Source organism: Lithobates pipiens, unplaced genomic scaffold, assembly GCF_037356315.1.
Source record: "Lithobates pipiens isolate NorthernLeopardFrog02 unplaced genomic scaffold, aLitPip1_a1.2 Scaffold_8, whole genome shotgun sequence".
Taxonomy (NCBI): domain Eukaryota; kingdom Metazoa; phylum Chordata; class Amphibia; order Anura; family Ranidae; genus Lithobates; species Lithobates pipiens.
This window is the reverse complement of record NW_027507903.1, coordinates 643325913-643343943: the sequence shown is the minus strand read 5'-3', so window position 1 is coordinate 643343943 and position 18031 is coordinate 643325913.

The following is an 18031-nucleotide window of genomic DNA, read 5'->3' as shown; positions in this document are numbered from 1 at the left end:
ATTCTTCATAGATCGGAGGGACGTCTCCTCCAATCCCGTTTGGTAAATCCGCCGTGTTGGGAGGCCATTGTCCCCTCCCCCCATCAGAGCTGGGATATGGAAGGGGCTCTGAATATTGGAAAACTACAAGTCCCAGCATTTCATGACTTGCCGGGGGAGGGGAGACCGAGGGAATGACTCCTCCTCCTTCTACAAAGTTACAATGTACAGTCTGATTGCCGGGGGAGGGGAGACCGAGGGAATGACTCCTCTATCCATAATGTTACTGTTGTCACCTAAACTGGAATTGAGGGGAAATCCAGGTAAATTCGATCACTTCCTGTTGTGTCACCAGGGCAGGAAGTGAGGGTGAAATTGTCCATTGGTGACAACCCATGGGGATTTTCTATTTTTTTTCTATTGTGTCACCAGGGCAGGAAGTGAGGGGGGGGAAATCGTTCATTGGTGAAAACGGTCTTGGTGACAACCTATGAGGATTCTCTAATTTTTCCTGTTGTGTCACCAGGGCAGGAAGCGTGGGGGAAATCGCTCGTTATTGGCGGTCTTGGTGACAACCTATGGGGATTTTTTCTAACTTCCTGCTGTGTCACCAGGGCAGGAAGTGAGGGGGGAATTGTCCATTGCTGACAACAGTCTTGGTGACAACCTATAGGAATTCTCAAATTTTTCCTGTTGTGTCACCAGGGCAGGAAGTGAGGGGGGAAATCATTAATTGGTGACAACAGTCTTGGTGACAACCTATGGGGACTTTTTTCTAACTTCCTGTTGTGTCACCAGGGCAGGAAGTGAGGGTGAAATTGTCCATTGGGGACAACCCATGGGGATTTTCTAATTTTTTCTATTGTGTCACCAGGGCAGGAAGCGTGGGGGAAATCGCTCGTTATTGGCGGTCTTGGTGACAACCTATGGGTATTTTTTCTAGCTTCCTGCTGTGTCACCAGGGCAGGAAGTGAGGGGGGAATTGTCCATTGCTGACAACAGTCTTGGTGACAACCTGAAGGAATTCTCAAATTTTTCCTGTTGTGTCATCAGGGCAGGAAGTGAGGGGGGAAATCGTCCACTGGTGACAACGGTTTTGGTGACAACCTATGGGGATTTTTTCTAACTTCCTGTTGTGTCACCAGGGCAGGAAGTGAGGGGGAAAACGTGTCTTGGTGACAACCTAAGGGGATTTCCTTTTATTTCCTATTGTGTCACCAGGACAGGAAACAAAAAGAGTAACAGTAAGAGTAAATCTCCTCCCTCTGCGTTTCGTCTGGAAAAAAATGACCTCAGGGGCACGCCGACTTACACCGAGGGGGGGGAGGGGGGACTGACAACTCCTACAAGGGGCGTGTACCATTCTCCTTAGTTCCTCCCACACAGGATATTAATTATAGTGTGCTATTACCATATTGCTGTCACCGATGCAGGAAGATATCATCCAATGGGGACACGTGTCTTTGGTGACAACCGAGAAGAGATTCCCTCTCACTTCCTGTTGTGTCACCAGGACAGGAAGTGGAAAAAGGGAACAGTACCCGAAGCTCCTCCCTCTGTGTTTCATCTGGTAAAAAAAAAAATGACCTCAGGGGCAAGGTGTACCAACATACACCGAGGGGGGGGGACTGACCACTCCTACAAAGGCGTGTACCATTCTCCTTAGTCCCTCCCACACAGGATATTAACTATAATGTGTGTCTTGGTGACAGCCTATGGGGATTTTTTCTAAATTCCTGTTGAGTCACCAGGGCAGGAAGTGAGGGGGAAATCGTCCATTGGTGACAAAGGTCTTGGTGACAACCTATCAGGATTCTCTCATTTTTCCTGTTGAGTCACCAGGGCAGGAAGTGAGGGGAAATCGTCCATGGGTGACAAAGGTCTTGGTGACAACCTATGAGGATTCTCTCATTTTTCCTGTTGTGTCACCAGGGCAGGAAGTGGAAAGAGGAACAGTACCCAAAGCTCCTCCCTCTGCATTTCATCTGAAAAAAAAAAGTCCTGGAGGGGCAACAAGTACCGACTTACACCGAGGTCATATATACACACATGGAGGGAACTGACCACTCCTACAAGGGCGTGTACCATTCTCCGTAGCCCATTCCCATAGAGGGTATTGATCTCAATGTGCTATTACAATACCGTTGTCACCTATACAGGAAGTGAGGAGATATCGTCCAATGGGGACACCTGTGTTTGTGACACGTATAGCTTGTGCGACTGCTAAGTTGCGTGATTTCGCGTGCAGCTTTCATGTGATTTTACACTCCACAGGACTCAAGTCACACAAAAAGTCCCATCAAAGTATCGCGGGGAACTTTTTTCAAAGCCGCCGCGGCTTTAAGATCACATAGATCGGAAAAGAGATGGGATCGGAAAGAGATGGGATCGGAAATGGTACCATTGAAATCATTGGGCTGCGACTTGTCATGCCAATGTTATGTGTCCAAAGTGTGAACGGAGCCTTAGAGGGGATTTCCTCTAACTTCCTGTCGTGTCACCGAAACAGGAAGTAAAAAAAAAAAAAAGATCGCCCCCCCCCCCCCCCAATGAGATACAGGCAGCAATAGCAACCAGATGGGAATTCCAACCACTCTACCACCCCGTGATCTCCCGCACGTCTCCTCATTAGCAAAACCTTAATACGACTCTCTGCTAACATGTTTCAGGCACTGGGGGTTGCCATTAAAAAAATCACTATTGAGAGGGCTGATAAAAAAAAAAAAACATAAAATAAATAAATAAAATAACAAGAAGTACGCACAAAAAATAAACGGAGGACGCTACGTTGGCGCAGCGACCTCCCCGGAACGGCAGGTCAGGCGTAGGCGATCAATGAGCAGCGAGATCAATACGGGCCGCGGCGCTCCGGTGCACCGAAGGGGTTAATGGCGATTCGTCATGCCCCGCCGCCGATGTTTTTTTCCTTGAGATTCCCAGCATTCCACCCGCTGCCGATCATACAGCTGAGCGGCAACAACCAGATATCCGATTACCGGCTGCGTCTCTGCTACGGCCACCTCAGCGAGCCGCGACACGACCAAAACTCACTTCACACAACGACACAAATTATAGTCCGTGATGTAGAAATGTTTATGGGGGGGAAAAATTTTTTTTTGAAAAATGCCACCTGGCCAACGTGCACGCCATGGCTCAATTTACACGCTTGTTAAAAGCACCGCTTTCTGCGTCACACCACGCCGATCTGTCAGCGTGAAAAATAGCCGTTTACGCACAGGCGATCGCTCAACCAGTGTCTCCACCACGCCTCTCTACACCCCCGTGGCTCCTCCGTGCCTCCCTACACCCCCGTGGCTCCTTCTTGCCTCTCTACACCCCCGTGTCTCCCCCCGTGCCTCTCTACACCCACCATGTCTCCACCATGCCTCTCTACACCACCGTGTCTCCCCCGTGCCTCTCTACACACCCGTGTCTCCCCCGTGCCTCTCTACACACCCGTGTCTCCACCACGCCTCTCTACACCCCTGTGGCTCCTCCGTGCCTCTCCACACCCACCGTGTCTCCACCACGCCTCTCTACACACCCGTGTCTCCCCCGTGCCTCTCTACACCCCTGTGGCTCCTCCGTGCCTCTCCACACCCACCGTGTCTCCACCACGCCTCTCTACACACCCGTGTCTCCCCCATGCCTCTCTACACCCCAGTGTCTCCCCCGTGCCTCTCTACACGCCCGTGTCTCCCCCGTGCCTCTTTACACCCCTGTGGCTCCCCGGTGCCTCTCTACACCCCCGTGTCTCCCCCGTGCCTCTCTACACCCCCGTGTCTCCGCCACGCCTCTCTACACACCCGTGTCTCCCCGTGCCTCTCTACACCCCTGTGTCTCTCCCGTGCCTCTCTACACGCCCGTGTCTCCCTCGTGACTCTCTACACCCCCGTGGCTCCCCCATGCCTCTCTACACCCCCGTGTCCCCCCGTGCCTCTCTACACCCACCGTGTCTCCACCACGCCTCTCTACACACCCGTGTCTCCCCCGTGCCTCTCTACACCCACCGTGTCTCCCCCGTGCCTCTCTACACCCACCGCGTCTCCCCCGTGCCTCTCTACACCCCTGTGTCTCTCCGTGCCTCTTTACATCCCTGTGTCTTCACCACGCCTTTCTACACACCCGTGTCTCCCCCGTGCCTCTCTACACCCACCATGTCTCCCCCGTGCCTCTCTACACCCCCGTGTCTCCCCCGTGCCTCTCTACACCCCTGTGTCTCCCCGTGCCTCTTTACACCCCTTTGTCTCCACCACGCCTCTCTACACACCTGTGTCTCCTCCGTGCCTCCCTACACCCCCGTGGTTCCTTCTCGCCTCTCTACACACCCGTGTCTCCCCCGTGCCTCTCTACACCCACCATGTCTCCACCATGCCTCTCTACACCCCCGTGTCTCCCCCGTGCCTCTCTACACACCCGTGTCTCCCCCGTGCCTCTCTACACACCCGTGTCTCCACCACGCCTCTCTACACCCACGTGTCTCCCCCGTGCCTCTCTACACCCCTGTGGCTCCTCCGTGCCTCTCCACACCCACCGTGTCTCCACCACGCCTCTCTACACACCCGTGTCTCCCCCGTGCCTCTCTACACCCCTGTGGCTCCTCCGTGCCTCTCCACACCCACCGTGTCTCCACCACGCCTCTCTACACACCCGTGTCTCCCCCATGCCTCTCTACACCCCAGTGTCTCCCCCGTGCCTCTCTACACGCCCGTGTCTCCCCCGTGCCTCTTTACACCCCTGTGGCTCCCCGGTGCCTCTCTACACCCCCGTGTCTCCCCCGTGCCTCTCTACACCCCCGTGTCTCCCCCATGCCTCTCTACACCCCGTGGCTCCCCCGTGCCTCTTTACACCCCTGTGTCTCCCCCGTGCCTCTCCACATCAACCGTGTCTCCGCCACGCCTCTCTACACACCCGTGTCTCCCCCGTGCCTCTCTACACCCCTGTGTCTCTCTCGTGCCTCTCTACACGCCCGTGTCTCCCCCGTGACTCTCTACACCCCCGTGGCTCCCCCATGCCTCTCTACACCCCCGTGTCCCCCCGTGCCTCTCTACACCCACCGTGTCTCCACCACGCCTCTCTACACCCCTGTGTCTCCCCGTGCCTCTTTACACCCCTGTGTCTCCACCACGCCTCTCTACACACCCGTGTCTCCCCTGTGCCTCTCTACACCCACCGTGTCTCCCCCGTGCCTCTCTACACCCACCGTGTCTCCCCCGTGCCTCTCTACACCCCTGTGTCTCTCCGTGCCTCTTTACATCCCTGTGTCTTCACCACGCCTCTCTACACACCCGTGTCTCCCCCGTGCCTCTCTACACCCACCGTGTCTCCCCCGTGCCTCTCTACACCCCCGTGTCTCCCCCGTGCCTCTCTACACCCCTGTGTCTCCCCCGTGCCTCTCTACACCCCTTTGTCTCCACCACGCCTCTCTACACACCCGTGTCTCCTCCGTGCCTCCCTACACCCCCGTGGCTCCTTCTTGCCTCTCTACACACCCATGTCTCCCCCGTGCCTCTCTACACCCACCATGTCTCCACCATGCCTCTCTACACCCCCGTGTCTCCCCCGTGCCTCTCTACACACCCGTGTCTCCCCCGTGCCTCTCTACACACCCGTGTCTCCACCACGCCTCTCTACACCCCCGTGTCTCCCCCGTGCCTCTCTACACCCCTGTGGCTCCTCCGTGCCTCTCCACACCCACCGTGTCTCCACCACGCCTCTCTACACACCCGTGTCTCCCCCGTGCCTCTCTACACCCCTGTGGCTCCTCCGTGCCTCTCCACACCCACATTGTCTCCACCACGCCTCTCTACACACCCGTGTCTCCCCCGTGCCTCTCTACACCCCTGTGTCTCCCCCGTGCCTCTCTACACGCCCGTGTCTCCCCCGTGCCTCTTTACACCCCCGTGGCTCCCCCGTGCCTCTCTACACCCCCGTGGCTCCCCCGTGCCTCTCTACACCCACCGTGTCTCCACCACGCCTCTCTACACCCCTGTGTCTCCCCGTGCCTCTCTACACCCCCGTGTCTCCCCCATGCCTCTCTACACCCCGTGGCTCCCCCGTGCCTCTTTACACCCCTGTGTCTCCCCCGTGCCTCTCCACACCAACCGTGTCTCCGCCACGCCTCTCTACACACCCGTGTCTCCCCCGTGCCTCTCTACACCCCTGTGTCTCTCCCGTGCCTCTCTACACGCCCGTGTCTCCCCCGTGACTCTCTACACCCCCGTGGCTCCCCCATGCCTCTCTACACCCCCGTGTCCCCCGTGCCTCTCTACACCCACCGTGTCTCCACCACGCCTCTCTACACCCCTGTGTCTCCCCGTGCCTCTTTACACCCCTGTGTCTCCACCACGCCTCTTTACACACCCGTGTCTCCCTCGTGCCTCTCTACACCCACCGTGTCTCCCCCGTGCCTCTCTACACCCACCGTGTCTCCCCCGTGCCTCTCTACACCCCTGTGTCTCTCCGTGCCTCTTTACATCCCTGTGTCTTCACCACGCCTCTCTACACACCCGTGTCTCCCCCGTGCCTCTCTACACCCACCGTGTCTCCCCCGTGCCTCTCTACACCCCCGTGTCTCCCCCGTGCCTCTCTACACCCCTGTGTCTCCCCGTGCCTCTTTACACCCCTTTGTCTCCACCACGCCTCTCTACACACCCGTGTCTCCCCCGTGCCTCTCTACACCCCTGTGCCTCCACCATGCCTCTCTACACACCCGTGTTTCCCCTGTGCCTCTCTACGCCCCTGTGCCTCCACTACGCCTCTCTACACACCCGTGGCTCCACCACGCCTCTGTGCATGCCCGTGTCTCCACCGCACCTCTCCACACCCCTGTATCTCCACCACGCCTCTCTACACCCCCGTGTCTTCATCACACCTCTCTACACCCCCTGTGTCTCCCCCACGTCTCTGTACACCCCCTTGTCTCCACCATGCCTCACTACACCCCCGTGTCTCCACCGCACCACTCTACACCCCCGTGTCTCCACCACGCCTATCTACACCGCCATGTCTCCCCCACGTCTCTCTACACACCCGTGTCTCCCTCATGCCTCTCTATACCCCAGTGTCTCCCCCACGCCTCTCTACACCCCTGCAGCTCCCCCGCATCTCTCTACACCCATGTGTTTCCCCCACGCCTCTCTACACCCCTGTGGCTCCCCCGAATCTCTATACACCCCCGTGTCTCCCCTATGCCTCTCTACACCCCTGTGTCTCCACCACGCCTCTGTGCACGCCCGTGTCTCCACCGCACCTCTCTACACCCCCGCGTCTTCATCACGCCTCTCTACACCCCCGTGTCTCCACCACGCCTTGGTACACCCCCGTGTCTCCCCCACGCCTCGGTACATGCTTGTTAAAAGCACCTCCTTCTGCGGCACACCGCACCGATCTGTCAGCATGAAAAATATCCGTTTAGGATGGCGGCACAGGCGTTCGCTCAACCAGTGTCTCCACCACGCCTCTTTGCATGACCGTGTCTCTCTACACCCCCGTGTCTCCACCGCACTACTCTACACCCCTGTGTCTCCACCACGCCTTTGTGCACACCCGTGTCTCCACCATGCCTCTCGACACCCCCGTGTCTCCACCACTCCTCTCTATACCCCCCGTTTCTCCACCACGCCTATCTACACCGCCATGTCTCCCCCACGTCTCTCTACACACCCGTGTCTCCCTCATGCCTCTCTATACCCCAGTGTCTCCCCCACGCCTCTCTACACCCCTGCGGCTCCCCCACATCTCTCTACACCCCCGTGTCTCCCCCGTGTCTCTCTACACCCCTGTGTCTCCACCATGCCTCTCTACACCCACCATGTCTCCACCACGCCTCTGTGCACAAACGTGTCTCCACCACGCCTCTGTACACCCCCTTGTCTCCACCACGTCTCTCTACACCCCCTTGTCTCCACCACGCCTCTCTACACCCCCATGTCTCCCCCGTGTCTCTCTACACGCCGTGTCTCCCCGTGCCTCTGTACACCCCCTTGTCTCCACCACGTCTCTCTACACCCCCGTGTCTCCCCCGTGTCTCTCTACACCCCTGTGTCTCCACCATGCCTCTCTACACCCACCATGTCTCCACCACGCCTCTGTGCACAAACGTGTCTCCACCACGCCTCTGTACACCCCCTTGTCTCCACCACGTCTCTCTACACCCCCTTGTCTCCACCACGCCTCTCTACACCCCCATGTCTCCCCCGTGTCTCTCTACACGCCGTGTCTCCACCACGCCTCTGTACACCCCCTTGTCTCCACCACGTCTCTCTACACCCCCTTGTCTCCACCACGCCTCTCTACACCCCCATGTCTCCCCCGTGTCTCTCTACACGCCGTGTCTCCCCGTGCCTTTCTACACCCCCGTGTCTCCACCACGCCTCTCTACACCCCGTGTCTCCACCGTGCCTCTCTACACCCCCATGTCTCCCCCATGCCTCTCTACACCCCCGTGTCTCCCCCGTGCCTCTCTACACCCCTGTTTCTCCACCATGCCTCTCTACACATTCGTGTCTCCCCCGTGCCTCTCTACACCCACCATGTCTCCAACCACGCCTCTGTGCACACATGTGTCTCCACCACGCCTCTGTGCACCCTCTTGTCTCCACCACGCCTCTCTACACCCACCGTGTCTCCACCACGCCTCTGTGCATGCCCGTGTCTCCACCGCACCTCTCCCCACCCCCGTTTTCCACCACGCCTCTCTACACCTCCATGTCTCCATCACGCCTCTCTACACCCAGGTGTCTCCACCATGTCTCTTTACACCCCCTTGTCTCTGCCACGCCTCTCTACACACCCGTGTCTCCATCACGCCTCTCTACACCCCCGTGTCTCCACCGCACCTCTCTACACCGCTGTGTCTCCACCACGCCTCTGTGCACGCCCGTGTCTCCACCATGCCTCTCGACACACCCGTGTCTCCCCCCTGCCTCTCTACACCCCTGTGCCTCCACCACGACTCTCTACACACCGGTGTCTCCACCACGCCTCTCATCTACACCCACCGTGTCTCCACCACACCTCTGTGCACACACGTGTCTCCACCATGCCTCTGTACACCCCCTTGTCTCCACCACGCCTCTCTACACCCACCGTGTCTCCACCACGCCTCTGTGCATGCCCGTGTTTCAACCGCACCTCTCCACACCCCGTCTCCACCGCGCTTCTCTACACCCCCGTGTCTCCATCACGCTTCTCTACACCCCCGTGTCTCCATCACGCTTCTCTACACCCCTGTGTCTCCATCACGCCTCTCTACACCCCCGTGTCTCCGCCACGTCTCTTTACACCCCCTTGTCTCCGCCACGCCTCTCTACACACCCGTGTCTCCACCGCACCTCTCTGCACCCCTGTGTCTCCACCACGTCTCTGTGCATGCCCATGTCTCCACCACGCCTCTCTATACCCCCATTTCTCCACCATGCCTCTCTACACCCCTGTGTCTCCCCCGTGCCTCTCTACACTCCCATGTCTCCACCGTGCCTCTCTACACCCCCATATCTCCCCCGTACATCTCTACACCCCCATGTCTCCCCCGTGCCTCTCTGCACCCCTGTGTCTCCACCATGCCTCTCTACACACCCGTGTCTCCCCCGTGCCTCTCTACACCCACCGTGTCTCCACCACGCCTCTGTGCATGCCCGTGTCTCCACCGCACCTCTCCCCACCCCCGTTTTTCCACCATGCCTCTCTACACCTCCGTGTCTCCATCATGCCTCTCTACACCCCCGTGTCTCCACCACGTCTCTGTACACCCCCTTGTCTCCACCACGCCTCTCTACACACCCGTGTCTCCACCACTCCTCTGTGCACGCCTGTGTTTCAACCACACCTCTCCACACCCCGTGTCTCCACCGCGCTTCTCTACACCCCTGTGTCTCCATCACGCCTCTCTACACCCCCGTGTCTCCGCCACGTCTCTTTACACCCCCTTGTCTCCGCCACGCCTCTCTACACCCCTTGTCTCCACCGCACCTCTCTGCACCCCTATGTCTCCACCACGCCTCTGTGCACGCCCGTGCCTCCACCATGCCTCTCGACACCCCGTGTCTCCACCACGCCTCTTTACACCCTCCGTGTCTCCACCATGCCTATCTACACCTCCGTGTCTCCCCCACGTCACTCTACACCCCGTGTCTCCCCCACGTCTCTCTACACCCCCGTGTCTCCCCCACGCCTCTCTCCACCCCTGTGGCTCCCCCAAACCTCTCTACACCCCGTGGCTCCCCCATGCCTCTCTACACCCATGTGGAGACACCACGCCTCTGTGCACGCCCATGTCTCCACCACACCTCTCTACACCGCCGTGTCTCCACAACACCTCTGTGCATGCCCGTGTCTCCACCACGCCTCTGTGCACGCCCGTGTCTCCACTGCACCTCTTTACACCCCGTGTCTCCATCACGCCTCTTTACACTCCGGTGTCTCCACCACGCCTCGGTACACCCCCCGTGTCTCCCCCACGCCTCTGTGCACCCCCTGTGTCTCCACCACGCCTCTGTGCACCCCTGCGTTTCCCCCACACCTCTGTGCACCCCATGTCTCCACCACACCTCTGTGCACACCCATGTCTCCACTGCACCTCTCTACACCCCCGTGTCTCCACCATGCCTCTGTGCACGCCCATGTCTCCACCACACCTCATTACCCCTTATCTCCATCACGCCTCTTACACCCCCATGTCTCCACCATGCCTCGGTACACCCCCGTGTCTCCCCCACGCCTCTCTACACCTTCGTGTCTCCGCTATACCTCTCTACACCCCCGTGTCTCCCCCATGCCTCTGTGCACCCCCGTGTCTCCACCACACCCGTGTGCACCCCTGCATTTCCACCACACCTCTGTGCACCCCCATGTCTCCACCACACCTCTGTGCATCGCCGTGTCTCCACCACGCCTCTGTGCACCCCCGTGTCTCCCCCACGCCTCTGTTCATCCCCATGTCTCCATCACGCCTTTCTACACCCCAGTGTCTCCCCAATGCCTCTCTACACCCCCCGTGTCTCCACCACGTCTCTCAACCCCCCCGTGTCTCCCACACACCTCTCTACATCCCCGTATCTCCCCCCACGCCTCTCTACACCCCCATGTCTCCACCACATCTCTCTACATGCTCGTGTCTCCAGCACGCCTCTCTACACCTCCGTGTCTCCGCTATGCCTCTCTACACCCCCGTGTCTTCCCCATGCCTCTGTGCACCCTCATGTCTCCACCACACCTGTGTGCACCCCTGTGTCTCTACCACGCCTCTGTGCACCCCTTTGTCTCCACCACGCCTCTGTGCATCTTCGTGTCTCCACCACACCTCTGTGCACCCCGTGTCTCCACCAGGCCTCTGTGCCCCCCTGTGTCTCCACCACAACTCTGTGCACCCCTGTGTCTCCACCACGCCTTTGTGTACCCCTGTGTCTCCCCCACACCTCTGTTCACCCCCGTGTCTCCCCAACGCCTCTCTACACCCCCGTGTCTCCCCCACACCTCTTTACATCCCCGTGTCTCCACCATGCCTCTCTACACCCCTGTGTCTCCACCACACCTCTGTGCACCCCCGTGTCTCCACCATGCCTTTCTACACCCCTGTGTCTCCCCTGCGCCTCTCAACACCCTCCGTGTCTCCACCATGCCTATATGCACCCCCATGTCTCCAACATGCCTCTCTACACCCCCGTGTCTCTGCTACACCACGCCTCTGTGCACCCCCTGTCTATACCACACCTCTGTACACCCCTATGTCTCCAGCATGCCTCTGTGCATCCCTGTGTCTCTACCATGCCTCTGTGCACCCCATGTCATCTATTAACTCCATGAGTGCCCCGTGTCTTCTGGTGCATCCCATGTCAGCTAGTGCCTCCAGTGTGCCCCCTGTGCCTCCAGTGTGCCCCCTGTTCCTCCAGTGCAACTCAGTGATGCCTGTGTCTCCATGATACACTCTACAACATATGAACAGTCCCTCTCGAGATACAGAGCACTGTCCATGACAAACCACAAAATGAAAAAATGTACATGGCAACATTGGACTGAAGGGAGTCGAGGGGTACAAAGTTTTACGAAAGATCAATAATTGGCGAGGACTCATGCCACTCTTCACACCGCTGTGGCTCAGTTTACACGCTCATTACACGCACACATCTCAAGGGGTTCAGGATGATGGCCGATGTCTCATTTTATCCACCTGGCTAGATGTAACTTTCGGGGATCCCAGCAGCAATGGATCCTCTTGGAAAGTTTTAAGAAAGATTGGCGGTTGGCGGGTACGTCCGGCTATGTGATCGGAATGCCCTCCAGGGAACATTTGGCATATAAAGGAGTTTATTGAACCCGAGAATCGTTGTGTGTCCGGAGGTCCTGGGAACGGCTCTGTGAGACGCCCTCCACACCGCACACTCACCACTTCTTCGGTTTTTGTAGAATATTTGTTTTATCTCAGTTTTCTGCTCTTACAGCGGGAATGTTGGAGCCCCCCACGGAGGGACTGTCACTCTTTCTGACAGTTTTTACTTTTCCATGATACTGGAGAGGTGGTTTTACGATGAGTGTCAGCGGGGGGTCTTGATGGGCAGCAGGGAGAGGGCACAGGAGAACATAGCTGAGGGCTCCATGTTTGTTACATGGTGAGCCAGGTGCGCCATTAATATGTCAGCCCACATTTTACGCTTGTCCACCCCCCCTCCTTGGGGGGCACCCGGGCTAATTGATTTCAAACGCTACATGTTCTGATTTTTACGACAGGTCATGTGACGGGCAGGCTTCAGAGTCAACTGCTGGTCAACGTGGAGTCTGCCGAAAAAAAACACATAACCAGCAACTGTTATTGATTTCAAAGGGCCACCCCAGACTCGTCCCTAATAAGCCTGGGATCATCCCCGGGTTCAACTGCTTTGGGATTTTTTAAAATTTTTAGGAGTTTTTTTTTATTTGATCTTCCCAGCTCGCTGTTCCATATCTTCATGGCCATACTAAGTTTAGTAGATTCTGCCTCAGGTGACTTTATGAGAAGAAGTGTGGTCAGCATCTTGGCCTGGAGGACCACTAAGATAAGGCCAATTAGACGCACAGGGCATGCTGTTGACTTCCATCACTACTGCAAGGCGGGAGCGGCAAAAAACAATCACCGAGCACCACCACCAAGAAGGAAGCAGAACTTGTGTATGGACCAAGAAAAAATGTCTGAGCCCCCCCATAGTCATATATACTTTAAATACACACTGTATATAGAGACAACATATGACCTAGAGACAAGTGCGACCTGGAGACACAGGTCGCACTTGGAGACACTGGCCGCACTTGGAGATACAGGTTGCACTTGGAGACACTGGCCACACTTGGAGACACAGGTTGCACTTGGAGACACTGGCCACACTTGGAGACACAGGTTGCACTTGGAGACACTGGCCACACTTAGAGACACTGGCTGCACTTGGAGACACTGGCCACACTTGGAGACACTGGCTGCACTTGGAGACACTGGCCACACTTGGAGACACTGGCCACACTTGGAGACACTGGCTGCACTTGGAGACACTGGCTGCACTTGGAGACACAAGTCGCACTTGGAGACACTGGCCACACTTGGAGACACTGGCTGCACTTGGAGACACTGGCCACACTTGGAGTCACTGGCCGCACTTGGAGACACTGACTGCACTTGGAGACACTGGCTGCACTTGGAGACACTGGCCACACTTGGAGACACTGGCCACACTTGGAGACACTGGCCACACTTGGAGACACTGGCCACACTTGGAGACACTGGCTGCACTTGGAGACACAGTTCACACTTGGAGACACTGGCCGCACCTGGAGACACTGGCCACACTCGGAGACACAATCCGCACACTGGTTGCACTTGCAGACAATGGTCACACTTGAAAACGCAATCCGCAAAATGGTGGCACTTGGAGACACTGGCCACACTTGGAGACACTGGCCACACTTGGAGACACAATCCACACACTGGTTGCACTTGCAGACAATGGCCACACTTGGAAACGCAATCCGCACAATGGTGGCACTTGGAGACACTGGCTGCACTTGGAGACACTGGCCACACTTGGAGACACAGGTCGCATTTTTAGACTTAGGCCACACTTGGAGACAATGGCTACACTTGGAGACACTGGCTGCACTCGGAGACACTGGCCACACTAGGAGACACTGGCCACACTTGGAGACACTGGCCGCACTTGGAGACACTGGCCACACTTGGAGACACTGGCCACACTTGGAGACATTGGTCGCACTTGGTGACATGGGCCACACTATAAAAATAAAAAACACTGTTTGACCAGGTAAGGCAAATCATATCCTCATGGATGGCATACCAAAAAATAAAGTGTAACTCCACCCATAACGGTTCTATTTTTACAACCTCAAAACAATTCCACCCTACTTCTTGTCCCACACGGGAAGACAGGGAAAAGCTCCTCATTGCCCTACTTTAAAGAATGTTCATATTACCGTCTGTGCCTACATTGGAGATATTTCACTTCCTGTCTTCAGTGACAACACAGGATGTAAGGGGAAATCTGATTTGGGACACAGACAGCGATAGGAAAAAAAAAACCTGGCAGAGGTTCTAGCCCCCTTCCACACTCCATCAAGGACTGTAATATAGTGAGTAGGTTTAGTTTTTGGCTAAATGCAACTTTTTTCAGCAGCACTTGGAGACACTGGGTGCGCTTGGCACACTGCATACACTGGCCATACCTGGAGACACTGGCCACACTTGGAAACACTAGCCGTATACTGGTCACACCTGGAGAAACTGGCCACACTTGGAGACACTGGCCGCACATTGGACACACTTGGAGACACTGGCTGCATACTGGCCACACCTGAAGACACTGGCTGCACTTGGAAACACAATTTCTTGGGCCAGTCCTGTTCACAACTCTATACAATGAATTAATTGAATTATTATTCAATTGGCCACACTTGAAAACGCAATCCGCACAATGGTCGCACTTGGAGACACTGGCCACACTTGGAGACACTGGCCGCACTTGGAGACACAGGTCGCACTTGGAGACACTGGCTGCACTTGGAGACACTGGCCACACTTGGAGACACAGGTCGCACTTGGAGACACTGGCCGCACTTGGAGACACTGGCCACACTTGGAGACACTGGTCGCACTTGGAGACACTGGTCGCACTTGGAGACACTGGCCTCACCTTGAGACACTGGCCCCACTCTGAGACACTGGCCACACTCGGAGACACTGGCTACACTTGGAGACACTGGCCGCACTTGGAGACACTGGTCACACTTAGAGACACTGGCCACACTCGGAGACACTGGCCACACTCGGAGACACTGGCTACACTCGGAGACACTGGTCGCACTTGGAGACACTGGTCGCACTTGGAGACACTGGCCTCACCTTGAGACACTGGCCCCACTCTGAGACACTGGCCACACTCTGAGACACAGGCCGCACTCAGAGACACTGGCCACACTCTGAGACACAGGCCGCACTTGGAGACACTGGTCACACTTAGAGACACTGGCCACACTCGGAGACACTGGCCACACTTGGAGACACAGGTCGCACTTGGAGACACTGGCCGCACTTGGAGACACTGGCCACACTTGGAGACACTGGTCGCACTTGGAGACACTGGTCGCACTTGGAGACACTGGCCTCACCTTGAGACACTGGCCCCACTCTGAGACACTGGCCACACTCGGAGACACTGGCTACACTTGGAGACACTGGCCACACTCAGAGACACTGGCCACACTCTGAGACACAGGCCGCACTTGGAGACACTGGTCACACTTAGAGACACTGGCCACACTCGGAGACACTGGCCACACTCGGAGACACTGGCTACACTCGGAGACACTGGTCGCACTTGGAGACACTGGTCGCACTTGGAGACACTGGCCTCACCTTGAGACACTGGCCCCACTCTGAGACACTGGCCACACTCGGAGACACTGGCTACACTTGGAGACACTGGCCACACTCAGAGACACTGGCCACACTCGGAGACACAGGCCGCACTTGGAGACACTGGTCACACTTAGAGACACTGGCCACACTCGGAGACACTGGCCACACTCGGAGACACTGGCCACACTCGGAGACACTGGCTACACTCGGAGACACTGGCTACACTCGGAGACACTGGTCGCACTTGGAGACACTGGTCGCACTTGGAGACACTGGCCTCACCTTGAGACACTGGCCACACTTGGAGACACAGGTCGCACTTGGAGACACTGGCCGCACTTGGAGACACTGGCCACACTTGGAGACACTGGTCGCACTTGGAGACACTGGTCGCACTTGGAGACACTGGCCTCACCTTGAGACACTGGCCCCACTCTGAGACACTGGCCACACTCGGAGACACTGGCTACACTTGGAGACACTGGCCACACTCAGAGACACTGGCCACACTCTGAGACACAGGCCGCACTTGGAGACACTGGTCACACTTAGAGACACTGGCCACACTCGGAGACACTGGCCACACTCGGAGACACTGGCTACACTCGGAGACACTGGTCGCACTTGGAGACACTGGTCGCACTTGGAGACACTGGCCTCACCTTGAGACACTGGCCCCACTCTGAGACACTGGCCACACTCGGAGACACTGGCTACACTTGGAGACACTGGCCACACTCAGAGACACTGGCCACACTCGGAGACACAGGCCGCACTTGGAGACACTGGTCACACTTAGAGACACTGGCCACACTCGGAGACACTGGCCACACTCAGAGACACTGGCCACACTCGGAGACACTGGCTACACTCGGAGACACTGGCTACACTCGGAGACACTGGTCGCACTTGGAGACACTGGTCGCACTTGGAGACACTGGCCTCACCTTGAGACACTGGCCCCACTCTGAGACACTGGCCACACTCGGAGACACTGGCTACACTTGGAGACACTGGCCACACTCAGAGACACTGGCCACACTCGGAGACACAGGCCGCACTTGGAGACACTGGTCACACTTAGAGACACTGGCCACACTCGGAGACACTGGCCACACTAGGAGACACTGGCCACACTAGGAGACACTGGCCACACTCGGAGACACTGGCCACACTCGGAGACACTGGCTACACTCGGAGACACTGGCTACACTTGGAGACACAGGCCGCACTTGGAGACACAGGCCGCACTTGGAGACACTGGTCACACTTGGAGACACTGGCCACATTGGGATACACTGGCCACAGTTGGAGACACTGGTCACACTTGGAGACACTGGCCACACTTGGAGACACTGGCCACATTGGGATACACTGGCCACAGTTGGAGACACTGGTCACACTTGGAGACACTGGCCACACTTGGAGACAGGCAGCACAATTTCTTGGGCCAGTCCTGTTCACAACTCTATACAATGAATTAATTGAATTATTATTATATTTATACACTATTTACTACTTGTTCCCAGATGTTCCCATTGGGGAGTCACACATTATCACTGCCTATTAAGTGGGATTACATTCCCGGGTCTCGCGGTATATTGCCCTCTCAGCTCCCGTGGCAGACTACGGCCCTCAGCCCACCTGGTGCCCACCACCCCATCCCCCATTCACAATCCCTGTATGGAAGTCTGGTGGATCATTATCTACTCTTTTGTACCCCTTCCCTTCCAGTCCTGATTTGTAGTCAGACTGGTTTATCATTCCTTCATATACATTTTATAGATATCTCTGTCTTCTCCTGATGAGTGGATCCATCCACAAAACGCGTTGAAATGAGCGGATCCATCCGCAAAACGCGTTGAAATGAGCGGATCCATCCGCAAAACGTATGGAATTCTATCTACTTATTTACCAATCATGTCTGACGATAATGTATATATGAATATTAGGAGCCATGTACATATAAATCCTGTATAATAATTCCTTTAACACTTCAGCCCCGTAAGATTTGGCTGCTGAATGACCGGGCCGTTATTTGCGATTTGGGAAATGCGTCGTTTTAACTGACAATTGTGCGGTCGTGCGACATTGCACCCAAACAAAATTGACGTCCTTTTTTCCCCACATATAGAGCTTTCTTTTGGTGGTATTTGA